Here is a 12,122-nt window from a genome sequence, read left to right as displayed (position 1 = left end):
GGACACCAACATCATGGCGGATGCTCTCTCCCGTAAGCCACAGTATCTGGAGGAGGCAACGCCAGCGGCCGCCATGCACATCTTCGCACCGACAGTGTGGGCGTGCGCGGCGGCAACAGTTGACCTGGATGCGGTGCGACGAGCGTTGCAGGATGACTCCTTCGCGCAAGCAAAGATGGCAGAGGTGCACAGGGGCACGGCAGCGACCGACGAGTTCCAGCTGCGAGATGGTTTGCTCATCCGTAAAGGGGCCATCTACGTGCCGGGAGACGAACTTCGCGCCAAGGTACTGCAGCAGCTGCACGACGCGCCCACTGCCGGGCACTTTGGCAAGGAGAAGACGGTGGAATTAGTAGCCAGAGACTTCTGGTGGCCCGGAATGAGAGGGGAAGTCGCGGACTACGTGGCGAGGTGTGACACCTGCCAGAGGTCCAAACCAGTGCACAGACCGCCGGCCGGACTGCTGGAACCGCTGCAAACTCCGTTCGAGCCATGGGAGAGAGTGGCCCTGGACTTTGTCACGGATCTGCCCAGCTCGAGGGGCAAGACGGCTGTGCTGGTGGTGGTGGATTTGTTCTCCAAGATGGCACATTTCATTCCATGTGCGAAGGTGGCCACGGCGGAACAAACTGCCAAACTGTTCATAGACCACGTGTTCAAGGTTCACGGTCTGCCGCGGTCTATTCTGTCCGACCGAGGGCGACAGTTCATCTCAAACTTCTGGCAGAGGCTGATGGGCTTCCTGAACGTCAAGATCAACCTGGCGTCGGCTAGACACCCGCAGACCAACGGGCAAGCGGAGCGGGTCAATGCCATCATGCAGCAGTACCTGAGATGTTATGCGAATCAACAGCCTGCGACGTGGGTGGATTACCTGCCTCTCGCCGAGTTCGCCTACAACAACACGAAGCACGTGTCCACGGGGGTCACGCCGTTCTTCGCCAACAACGGGAGGCACCCTAGAACCTTCCCGGGACTGGAAAGAATGGGGGAGGGGGAGCCGCAGACAGCAGATGCGTTCGCGTCGGAGTTGCAGGAGGTCCACGATCAGCTGCGGCGGCACCTGGAGCTGGCTAAACACGCATACAAGGTACAAGCGGACAAACACAGAAGGGTTGGCGAAGAGATCCATGTGGGAGACTGGGTCTGGTTAGCAGCCCACGCAGTGCCGGCCAGGTCGTTGGCGAAGAAGAAACTAGGGCATAAACAACTGGGGCCCTACCAAGTCGACGAACAGGTCAACCCGGTGGCTTTCAGGCTGGCTCTTCCGGAGGGTTCCAGAATGCATCCGGTGTTCCACAGATCGGTGCTCACTCCCTACAAGGCACCTCACAGGTTTCAGGAACCAGGAACGGCACCGGGTCCGCTCCGAGAGAGAACCGGGCAAGGGGGAGTGGCACAGGAGGAGCGCATCAACGAAGTCACGGAGATTTTGGACTCCAGATGGGGGGAAGAGGGGGTAGAATACCTTCTCGCCAAGGAGGGCACCCCGGCCAGTGCCAACAGCTGGGTGCCGGGCTACGCTTTAGACGAACCTCTGCTCAAAGAAGAGTTTCATGCCCTCTTCCCACATAGGCCAATGCCAGCAGACTTTTTCGATGACTGGCTTTTCACGCCCACGCTTTCAGCCAGCACGTTCCGGGGGTTCGACTCGGACGACGAACCGACACGAGACGCCCGTTCCCTGGAGGGGTCACCCTCGGGATCTGCTTCAGAACCCTCGTATTGGTGGGATGATCGACCAGAGGAGCAGTTCCGCAGAAGGTGGCTGGAGGGTCCAGGACGAGCAACGTCTCCAGAAGGCAACGAGGGAGAGACGGACATGGACGTTTTCGGGGACGACCCGGGTTTCGAGCACGGCGGCACAGAGATGGAAGCGGAGGTGACCGTCGTCAACGAGAGCAGGGAGGAAGAACCGGAAGACTTCGGATGGCGGCCCGCCACGGGAAGCGAACTGTATCCGACATTCGTCCCCCTGACACGGCAGCACCCAGATCCCGCACCGGAAGGAGGGGAGGGGGGAAGAGGGGGCTTCGAGGGGGGGATGGATGTCAGGGGTTCAGGAGCAGAGGCAAGGGCAAGGGAGGAAACAGAGAGCGAGGGAGAGGAGGCAGAAGAAAAGATGAGTGATGACGACGACCCGAGATCTCCGAGTCTTTCCAGTGAATCAGAAGATTCACAGAAAGGAGCACCAGTGGCCAGGGCAAGGGAGGAGCCTAGGGGGACACCCCAGGAAGATAGAGCCAGAGGGGACTCAGAGGGGAGCAGTTGGAAATCAGGACCAGCGTCACCGCCAGAGAGCAGGGAAGAGGAAGGGCGCCAGGGATCAAGCGCTGGCAGCTCACAACAGGGGGGAGGGCACGAGTCAGGAGTGGCCACACCTCCATCGGGGAGCGAAGAAACGGTCAGACGGAAGGTGGAAGGTTGGGCGCGCGTGCCAAGTTCAAATGCACAGGAAGGTGGCGCAGTAGGCAGCCCGGAAAGGGAGCCAGGTCCTAAAGCCCGCCGAAAGGAGGGAGAAGAGTCAGGGGGGTCAGCGTCAGCGTCAGAGGAATCCCGGAAGGAAGAGACCCCGGGGGGCAGAGGGACCCAGAGAAGAACAGTCAGGCGGAAAAGGTGGAGCAAGGCTAGGATATTAAGTTGGTGTACAAGGGGCGGAGACTCAGATGGAGCTTCGCCGATCTAACCATGAGACGTAGAGTTGCACGCAGCAGCTTGAGAATGGAAACTGTAACTCAATAAAGACTTTTATTTAATGATCGCTGGCTAGCGTGATCCTCTGTGAGCTAGGATCTGGAAGCAGCTCTGACAGGTGCTGACAGCCTAAATCTCAACAGGAAGTGATCTGACCATGACAAGGGACTGATGTCAATGCCCCCTACCTTCAAATCACCCTCTTCCTGCCCAGTCAAGAAAACAAGGTCCAGAGTGTGGCCTGCCATATGTGCTGGGCCAGTGACATGTTGGGACAGCCCCATGGTAGTCATGCCAGCCGTGAAGTCCGATTGCTGAATGCCAGGTGTAGGAGTGCAAATATCCAGAGTGTGGGGGTCAGATGGGATTACCATGAGGAATTATAAAATATACATCAAGCCATTGTGTCCATGTTGAATGCTTGGTGTTGACTGGGTCTGATGTATTGACAATAATTTCTGATTAAATCCCATAAACTTCTACATTTATGCCATTTTTCCTCTACTGCCCATTTCTCTTGCTTGACAAGTCACGCACACAGCCCAGTTGCCAGTTGCTTTGCCAGGCACTCATCCTGGGCCATAAAAGATCGCGGGCAGTTTCTTTGATGTAGCTTTTCTGATATGTTAATCTTAGGATGTTAATCTTAGGGCCAGGAAACAGATTTTCACATGAAGGCGATAATGATCGCTGTCCTCCTGGCCATCCTTCTTATCATGTATATTGCTTGTTTATCATCTCCCGGGGTTGCCAAATGCACTCCTTTGTAGTTCTGTTTTATTTACAGTGGTGCCTCGCAAGACGAAAAGAATCCGTTCCGCAAGTCTCTTCGTCTAGCCGGTTTTCCGTCTTGCGAGGCATTCGTCTTGCGGGGCACCACTGTACTCCAGAAGTATGCATGCTTAATTAGTTTTGTAGTTTAACTTTGTCCCCATGTGGGGTTTGTTGAAATGCTCAGAGGAAATCTGATTGGTTCTTACGAACACAGTGTAAAAAGTTTTTTTGTGAATAAAACGACCTGGACTGGAGGGTGGAAAGGATTATTATACGCACTCCTCCCAGAGTCTTGCTGGTTCAAGCCTGTGTGTGTATTTTCATTATCAGAATCTAATGCTTCCTTTGCTTTGGGAACGCCACACCAGGAACACACACTCTAGCTTCCCTCCTGTGAGAAATTATAATGTTGCTTTTTCACATAAGCAATAATACTGCAGTCTAGACTTGCTTACACTCATAGTTAGAACAGCTTGTGGTTAGGATGCTCATAAATAAGATAGCTTGCAGCTGGAATACGGTTTATTCGTAGGCTTCAGCAGGTATAGAACTTGCTTACACCTGTAACGGAGACAACTAGTGGTCAGGATGTGGCTCTGTCACTTGCTTCAGTATGTAAATGCATAGGAACATAGACCAAATAAGGACAAAGGTAAACAAGAGGGGTGGGCGTCAAAATCAGAGTAATGGGAGATGTGAACAGGGGCGGGAATGTTAGTAGGGTAATTAGGCGGTCGTGATAGGCTGTAAACCTTGTAGTACCCAGCCAATGGGGAGACAAAGGAGGGAACTTGTGCTCCGGTTATGGGGAATATAAGGTTATGCTTTGTCAATTTTGGGTGTGCCTACTTAAGACACCCGGTCTTGCAAGAACATTTTGTAATCAATAAAGTCTTTGCTACTTCTTTTTTTAAAAAAAGATATTTATTGAAATTTTCAAAGTGTTACAAAAAATAAAAAATAAAATAGAAGCAGAAGAAAGTACAAATAAAAATAGTTGACAAAGTAGAAAAAGAAGAAAAAAAACAAACCCCTTCCCACCATATGAGTAAAAATTCAAAATAAAATAAAATAAAATAAAGTGACAGAAAAAAAGAAAAATACAAAAATACATCACAAACCGTTAAAAACATTTAAAAACAAATTCATTATTTTCAAATCCTTAACTGTCATTGCCTTCTTTCTTAGACCTCCTCCTCCTCCCTTTCTTTGTATCCTAGTTATTAATTATCCCAGCAAATCCTTTCCATGTTTCATAATATTCTGTCATTACATTACCCTAAACTGTTTTAATCTTATCTTTCTATAAAATAAACCTTAAAGCTTAAAACTTAAATCCTTACCAACTTCTCATAACCATAATATTCTTTCATAATTCTTTAAACATCTTTGCTAAAGCCAAGTAATTTCATTCCAACATTTTTCTAACATTCATCAATTTTATAAAACAGTTCTAATGGTAGAGAAAAGAGATACAAACAAATCCAATCTTCATCCAACGTCCCTTCCTCCTGGTTCCAGGTTTTGTCAGTCCTTATTATCCTGTCGATCTAGCCCATTAACCTGGCAACCTTATATCTGAGGCCCTCAAGTCTCTTCCATGTCCCTTCCGCAGCTCTTTTTCATAATTGTAACTGTATTTTCCCTTGTCTCCTGCTCGTGGTAACTCCAGTTTGACAATGTTCTTAACCCTTCTCAACAGATCAGCCCCTTTTCCATATTCAACACTGAATTCCATGTAGTATTTAAAAGCATGTTTCAAAGACCCTCCAAAATTAAGAGCCCCCACGAACCCAAACATCTCACGGCCCATTGCCATATTTGAAAAGTCCAAACGTCCCAGCATAGGGGGGTCAATCCAGCCCCCATTTCCAAGCCAAACCAAACTTTTCCTTTCCAAATCTGGCTTTTTCCAAGTTCATTTGTCAAATCCGAAAACTCATATTCCTGTTGGGCCTGTTCTGTCAAGACACACTCCTGATTTAATTCCTGAGTGGGCTCCACATATTTTCCCACTGTCTGTTCAAAATTTCCCACTGTCTGTTCAAAATTTCTAGTCGAAGTCGCCATCCAATTCACCTTCTCGTGTAATTGTTCCAGTAGGGCATTTGTTTTATAGAGAGCACACAACAAAGCTTCTGAATACATTGTCCTGCAAGGTCAGATGCCTGTTCCCACAGTTGTAATCTGTAACAGCTGCCGGCTCCCTGGTTGGTTACAGTTTCACAGACTCCCTCTAGGGGGAAAACTTCTATTTGTTCTTGCAACAAAGTTTCCCTTTTTGAGATACTTTGTCAATATATATTCCTTTAAAATGTGAAGGGGAACAGTGGAATCACTATGTTTCTCTTCTTTTAGCTATCTGTCAAAAACACTTGTCTTTGGTCAATGAACTTCAAACGTCAGTCCTGACACCCCGCTCCAGCATCAGGACGGAGGAAAGTTACTTTACTTTAAAGTCACTTTAAACAGTCCAAAAAGATCCCCCCCCCTCTCCTGCTGTCGAAGGGGGGTTCCACAATTTTAAATGGTGAAAGCCAATCCTTTAAAGACGATTTTCTGAGCTCTAGTTTAAATTGTCTTTGCTTTATTCTGTTTACAAAGGAACGGAAGGCTGACTTCCTGTTTAGACCTTCCCGTTCCGTACCAAATTAGAGTAAGTTTTTAAAATCCAATTCTTTTCTGCTCGTTAGTCCTTATTTGATGTCCAATTTTTCAAAGTCTAAGTACTCACGGGTGCTTATTTTAAAGTCCAAATTGTCCCAGGAAAAAGGCAGCGCTCTCCAGCAACGGCTATGCGGCTTCACTCCACGGAAATAGCAGTTGACTCACAGCACTGCGCCACTTCCCCCTCTTCACTTCGGAGTCCGTTAGTGGGTTCCTTAGCGGGTTGGGGGGGCGCTAATGGTGCCCACCGAGTCCCATGGTCACAGGCTTCATCCGCCTGTGATTTTTAAAAGGGTCCCTGCTTCGCCGTAGCGGAGAAGACCCGTTTCCCGCGGAGCTAGTCCCTCCAGTTCAGAGGGAGTCCGCCATTGCCGGTGGCGCCACCCCGGAAGTCAATAAAGTCTTTGCTACTTCACCAATTTTGTTCAGATTTTATTTTGAGGGTCTCAAGACCAATTTCTAACACCCCCCCCCCCAACTGGACAGAGAGCCTGGAGATAGTGAATCTCTGTAGACCACAGCAACTCCCCTTCCCCGACTCTTGAGTCTGGCCTGATGTTGCACTGAGTACCCAGGTGGGCACAGCTGGGTGAGACCAACTCCACCCTGTTCACCCACCCAGGTTTCAGTGATACACGCCAGATCACCCCTCTCGTTCATAATCAGGTCATGGAGGAGGGAGATTTCATTCTGGGCCGACCTGGCTTGTGGTCAAGGGCCCCTACATTAGCTTACTGGGATTGGCATGGTTTGGACCACTGGGGCTAGCCGTCACTGGGGTGAACCACACTAGCTTACAAGTGGACGTGGACGCCATATGCAAGGAATTTCCAGGGGTTTTCGATGGGAAATTGGGACAGTATACGGCCCCCCCATTGCGCTACAGCTTGACCCCGCAGTACGACCGGTCAGGCTCAAGGCCCGCCGGGTCCCATTCGCCTTGAAACCCCGTATAGACGAGGAATTGGACCGGCTCGTGGAGCAAGGAGTGCTGGAGCCGGTGCCTAATGCCCCCTGGGAAACCCCAATCGTCACACCCGTCAAGCCTAATGGTTCGGTCTGCATCTGCGCAGACTACAAATGTACCATAAACAAGGCCCTCACGGCCCACGCATACCCAGTGCCAGTGGTCAGCCATGTCCTTGCCACCCTGGCTGGGTCAAAAAATTTTGGCAAGCTGGACTTGGCCCAAGCAAATCAACAGCTGCCAGTAGATGAGACCACAGCAGGCGATTGTGACGCACAGAGGAGCGTTCAGGGTAATTCGGTGTCAGCGTGGCACCAGGCATATTCCAGAATCTAATGGACTCTCTCCTTAAAGGGATTCCTGGTGTCACCCCCTTCTTCGATGATGTGTTGATTGCCGGGCCCACACCAGAGGAGTTTGGGGACCGCCTCTGCACCGTTCTGCACCGTTTCCAGACGGCGGGTCTCAAGGTGAAGCGGGAAAAATGTCTACTAGGAGTGCCTCAGGTGGACTTTTCTGGGGTTTATGGTGGACGCAGAAGGGGTCCACCCGACTGGGGACAAGGTACGGGCCATTTGTGATGCCCCAGCGCCCAAGAGCAAGACTGAACTTCAGGCCTTCTTGGGACTATTGAACTTTTACCATTCCTTCCTTCCCCACAAGGCGGCAGTAGCGGAGCCCCTACACAGACTCCTGGACAAGCGGGCCCCTTGGGTGTGGGGCCAGCACCAGGAGGCCACATTCCAGGCAGTCAAGGACTTGCTTGTCTCAAACTCGGTCTTGGCACACTTCGACAAGAGGCTGCCGGTGGTGCTAGCATGTGACGCCTCACCCTATGGCATTGGCGCTGTCCTGGGGCACCAACTCCCGGATGGAAGAGAGGTACCGGTGGCGTACTTTTCCCAGACACTCAACGCAACCGAGCGGAACTACTCGCAAATCGACAAGGAGGGTCTGGCAATCGTGAAGGGAGTAAAAAAATTCCATGATTTCTTGTACGGGCGGCCCTTCACCGTGGTGACTGACCACAAGCCGTTGCTTGGCTTGTTTGCCCCAGAAAAGCAGACCCCCCAAGTGCTGTCTCCTCGCGTCCTCAGGTGGTCAATTTTCCTTGCCAGCTACCAGTATGCACTGATTCACCGACCTGGGAAGGCGATGGGCCATGCGGACGCCCTCAGCAGGCTACCACTACCGGAAACAGGCCCCGACCCAGCACCTGCACAAGAGGTTATGAGCCTGGAGCTGCTTCCCGACCGCCCCATTCAGGCACAAGAAGTTGCACACCATTCCAAGAAAGATAGGGTCATCTCCCGGGTCCTGGACTGGGTGTGGAGGGGATGGCCCAGCAGCAGCCCCGGGCCAAAATTCGCCGGCTACACAACCCGCAAACATGAACTGTCGGCCCACAAGGGGTGCCTGTTATGGGGAAGCAGGGTCGTTGTTCCCCAGCCCCTCCGCAAAAGGGTCCTCACAGCCCTACACGAGACACACCCAGGGGTAGTAAGAATGAAGGCCCTTGCCAGGAGCTATGTGTGGTGGCCGGGGATTGACGGAGAGATAGAGGCCTGGGTCAAACACTGCCAGGCCTGCCAAGAATCCCGCCCAGATCCCCCAAGGGCCCCAGTCCAGTCCTGGGAGTCCGCCTGAGCACCATGGTCATGCCTGCATGTGGATTTTGCTGGCCCCTTTCAGGGGAAAACATTCTTCATAGTGGTGGACTCCTACACCAAATGGCTGGAAGTCGCACTGGTACCGTCCACTTCCACGTCCGCAGCCATCCGGGTACTACGCAGGCTGTTTGCAACCCACGGGCTCCCTGACACTCTCGTCTCAGACAATGGGACTGCATTTACGTCAGGAGAATTCCAAACCTTCACAGCGCAGAACGCCACCTGCCACATCCGTTCGGCGCCGTTCCACCCTGCCACCAATGGCCAAGCAGAACGCATGGTGCGGACCACCAAGGACACCCTTTGCCGCATGACGCAAGGGGATTGGGAGTACCGCCTTGCCACATTCCTTCTAGCACAGCACCCCCAGCTCAATGACTGGCCGGAGCCCCGCTGAACTACTAATGGGTCGGTGCCTTGCAATCAGATTGGACCGCCTTCACCCGGATAGAGCTCAGGATGAGGTAGTGGTGGGGGAAGGCAGGAACCCCCGTACCTTCGAGGCCCAGGACCCAGTGTACGCAAAGAATTTTGGGGCAGGCCCAGCATGGGTACCCACCACAGTCACCAGGGTCACTGGCCCCGTGTCGTACGAGGTGCTAATGGATGGGGGCAATGCTGGCGCCGCCACTGCGACCAGATACGGTGACGATTCCTGGGAGAAAACCAGGAGGAGGACAGGTCAGAGGAGTCCCAAGGGAACAGCGGGGCAGTGAGGCCCATAGAGCAGGAGGGGCCAGCAGGAGAGGCAGAAGCAGTAAATACAGAGAGGACCTGTGAGGCCGAAAGGACACCGGAACCAGAACCACGACTGAGTGAGCCGGTTGCGCCAGACCAAACAGCCCCATCACAGCCAGCATCCTTGGAACATGAGCCAGAACCTGGAGCTCGGACCAGGGAACACCCCAGGCCGCAACGCACACGTAGGCCACCGGTGTACCTTGAGGACTATGAATGCGACCTCCCAGGCAGGACTGGAACTTAGAGGGGAGGGGTGTTATGTACTGAGTTGAATAGGATCCAAACTGCAGCAGTCTGATTGGTCCTAGAACAATAGGATCCAAAATGCAGCAGTCTGATTGGTCCTAGAACAATAGGATTCAGAATGCAGCAGTCTGATTGGTCCTAGAACAATGCAGCAGTATGACTGGTTGGCAGGAACCACCCAATCATGCTCCAGATAGAAGTGAATCCACAACCTGATTGGCTTACAGTAGAATTCCGGAATTAGCCAATCATGTGCAGCCCATTGTGTAAATAATGTATATAAAGCAGATACTGTGAGGGGACTTTCATTCATTCCTCCTCACCACTATGAGCTGAATAAAGAGCATGAAATCACTTTGCGACTCAGTATATTTCACCTGAGGTCTGGCTGATATGACAACCACAATTCCCCAGGCTGGAGGAAGGGCTGGCACACGGCACAGTCACTAACTGCCTGTGCTATGTGCCCCTTACCCGGCCTGCCCCTCTTCCCACACCATCCCTCCCCCTACCCAGAACTACTGTAATTAGGCCTCCCCCTGCTCTCCCCCACTCCTCTCCTCCCAGGCACATCCCACCAAATGCCCTTAAAGGTAAAGGGACCCCTGACCATTAGGTCCAGTCGTGACCGACTCTGGGGTTGCGGCGCTCATCTCACTTTATTGGCTGAGGGAGCCGGCGTACAGCTTCCTGGTCATGTGGCCAGCATGACTAAGCTGCTTCTGGCGAACCAGAGCAGCACACGGAAACGCGGTACCTATTTCTCTACTTGCACTTCGTGCTTTCAAACTGCTAGGTTGGCAGGAGCAGGGACCAAGCAACGGGAGCTCACCCCGTTGCAGGGATTCGAACCGCCGACCTTCCGATGAGCAAGTCCTAGGCTCTGTGGTTTAACCCACAGCGCCACCTGCGTCCCCTTACAACCCAGTTAAAAACAGTTGAAATACTAAAATTTTTTTTTTAAAGCAGTAGCAGCAGCAGCAGCCCTTATAAAACCTGCCAAGCCCTGCCCTGGGTCCACTGGAAGTCCCAGTGGAGGAAGAGGAGTGCGGGGGGAGCGCACTGCCCCTGGCAGCGTGATCCCAGTGGGGTGTCATGGTGGCCTCACCCCCCCCCCCGTGCTGGGTGCCACACCCCCACCATGCCCCCAGGACTTATGCCACACCCTGTGGGCGGCGCACCATGCCCCTAGGATGCGCGCCAGCCCCGCCCCCGCCTGTTCTCCATTGCTGTGAACCAGCGCAAGATTATACGTGAATTATACATTAAAACTTACTTTCCAAGTTGTTGTCTGATACTTTAATAAGTGGGGTAAGAAAGGGGAGCCAACTTACTTCATAGCTGGAGCTGCTCAAAACAAAGGCTCACAGTCCCATGCTTTAAAATTTGCTGCCAAGAATGGGATTTTGAAACTCTGTTCAACTCACACAGGTGGGTGCCTGGAGGGATAAATTGCAATTATTCTCTCTTGCCTGTTAAAACCCATTCCACAGTTATGAGTTTGGGGTAGGTTGGGGCACCAGTCAGATGAGTTCTTGATGATGATCAGATGGCCACTTTGCTGTGTTGCTTCACTTCAAAGGGATGAGGTAGGTTGCAGTTAGCTGCATCCAGGTGACAAGGTGGGCTGGCGGGATGCTTGTCAGTGAGCCAGAAGGGAGAAATGCTGAGAGTTTTGCTTCTGCGCTTAGGGCTCCCCAACCATGAATGGGCAATTATGGTTACCTGGAAGTAAATACAATCAAACTCAGTGGTGTTTGTTTCTGCTGTGTAGGTTCAACTTGTAAAACACATTTGGCTTTAATGAATGATACACAGTCAGCTGAAATACAACCTTTCACTTTTAATTAACACTAACAATTTTTTTGAAAATTCTCAAAAAACTGTCAAATAATCCCATCATCCCCCTTCCTCTCCTCCTGCAAGCACCTTCTCGCTCATATCCAGAAAAAAATCTGTATCTGCCCCGCCCCCCGATATCCCTCCCAATTTCCCTTAACTTCGCCCCCACCAAAGGCAGCATTCATTTGCATGATTAGTGGAAAACCTGTAATTTCACTACGTTGACTCACCTTGTTTTATGCATGATCGCTGTATAATGTAACAATCCAAACAAGCTACACAGGGTTTGCAAAACCCAGTACAGTGGTACCTCGGGTTACATACGCTTCAGGTTACATACGCTTCAGGTTACAGACTCTGCTAACCCAGAAATAGTACCTCGGATTAAGAACTTTGCTTCAGGATGAGAACAGAAATCGTGCTCCGGCGGCGTGGCGGCAGAAGGCCCCATTAGCTAAAGTGGTGCTTCAGGTTAAGAACAGTTTCAGGTTAAGAACGGACCTCCGAAACGAATTAAGTAC

General features: G+C 51.6%; 1 long non-coding RNA gene across 1 annotated transcript in view; it reads right to left on the bottom strand.

The window, feature by feature from the left end:
• Positions 1-12,122, bottom strand: part of LOC308478555 — a 31,832-nt gene that overhangs the window by 12,059 nt on the left and 7,651 nt on the right. Inside the window, exon 2 of the long non-coding RNA XR_013987148.1 lies at positions 11,094-11,484. This is a non-coding gene — a long non-coding RNA (uncharacterized lncRNA). The remainder of the gene's footprint in view (positions 1-11,093; positions 11,485-12,122) is intronic.

This window comes from Podarcis pityusensis (assembly GCF_964106645.2).
Source record: "Podarcis pityusensis genome assembly, chromosome: 5".
In the NCBI taxonomy this organism is placed as follows: Eukaryota; Metazoa; Chordata; class Lepidosauria; order Squamata; family Lacertidae; genus Podarcis; species Podarcis pityusensis.
Note: the sequence above shows the minus strand (reverse complement) of the source record. Positions and strands in the feature narration are given on the sequence as shown.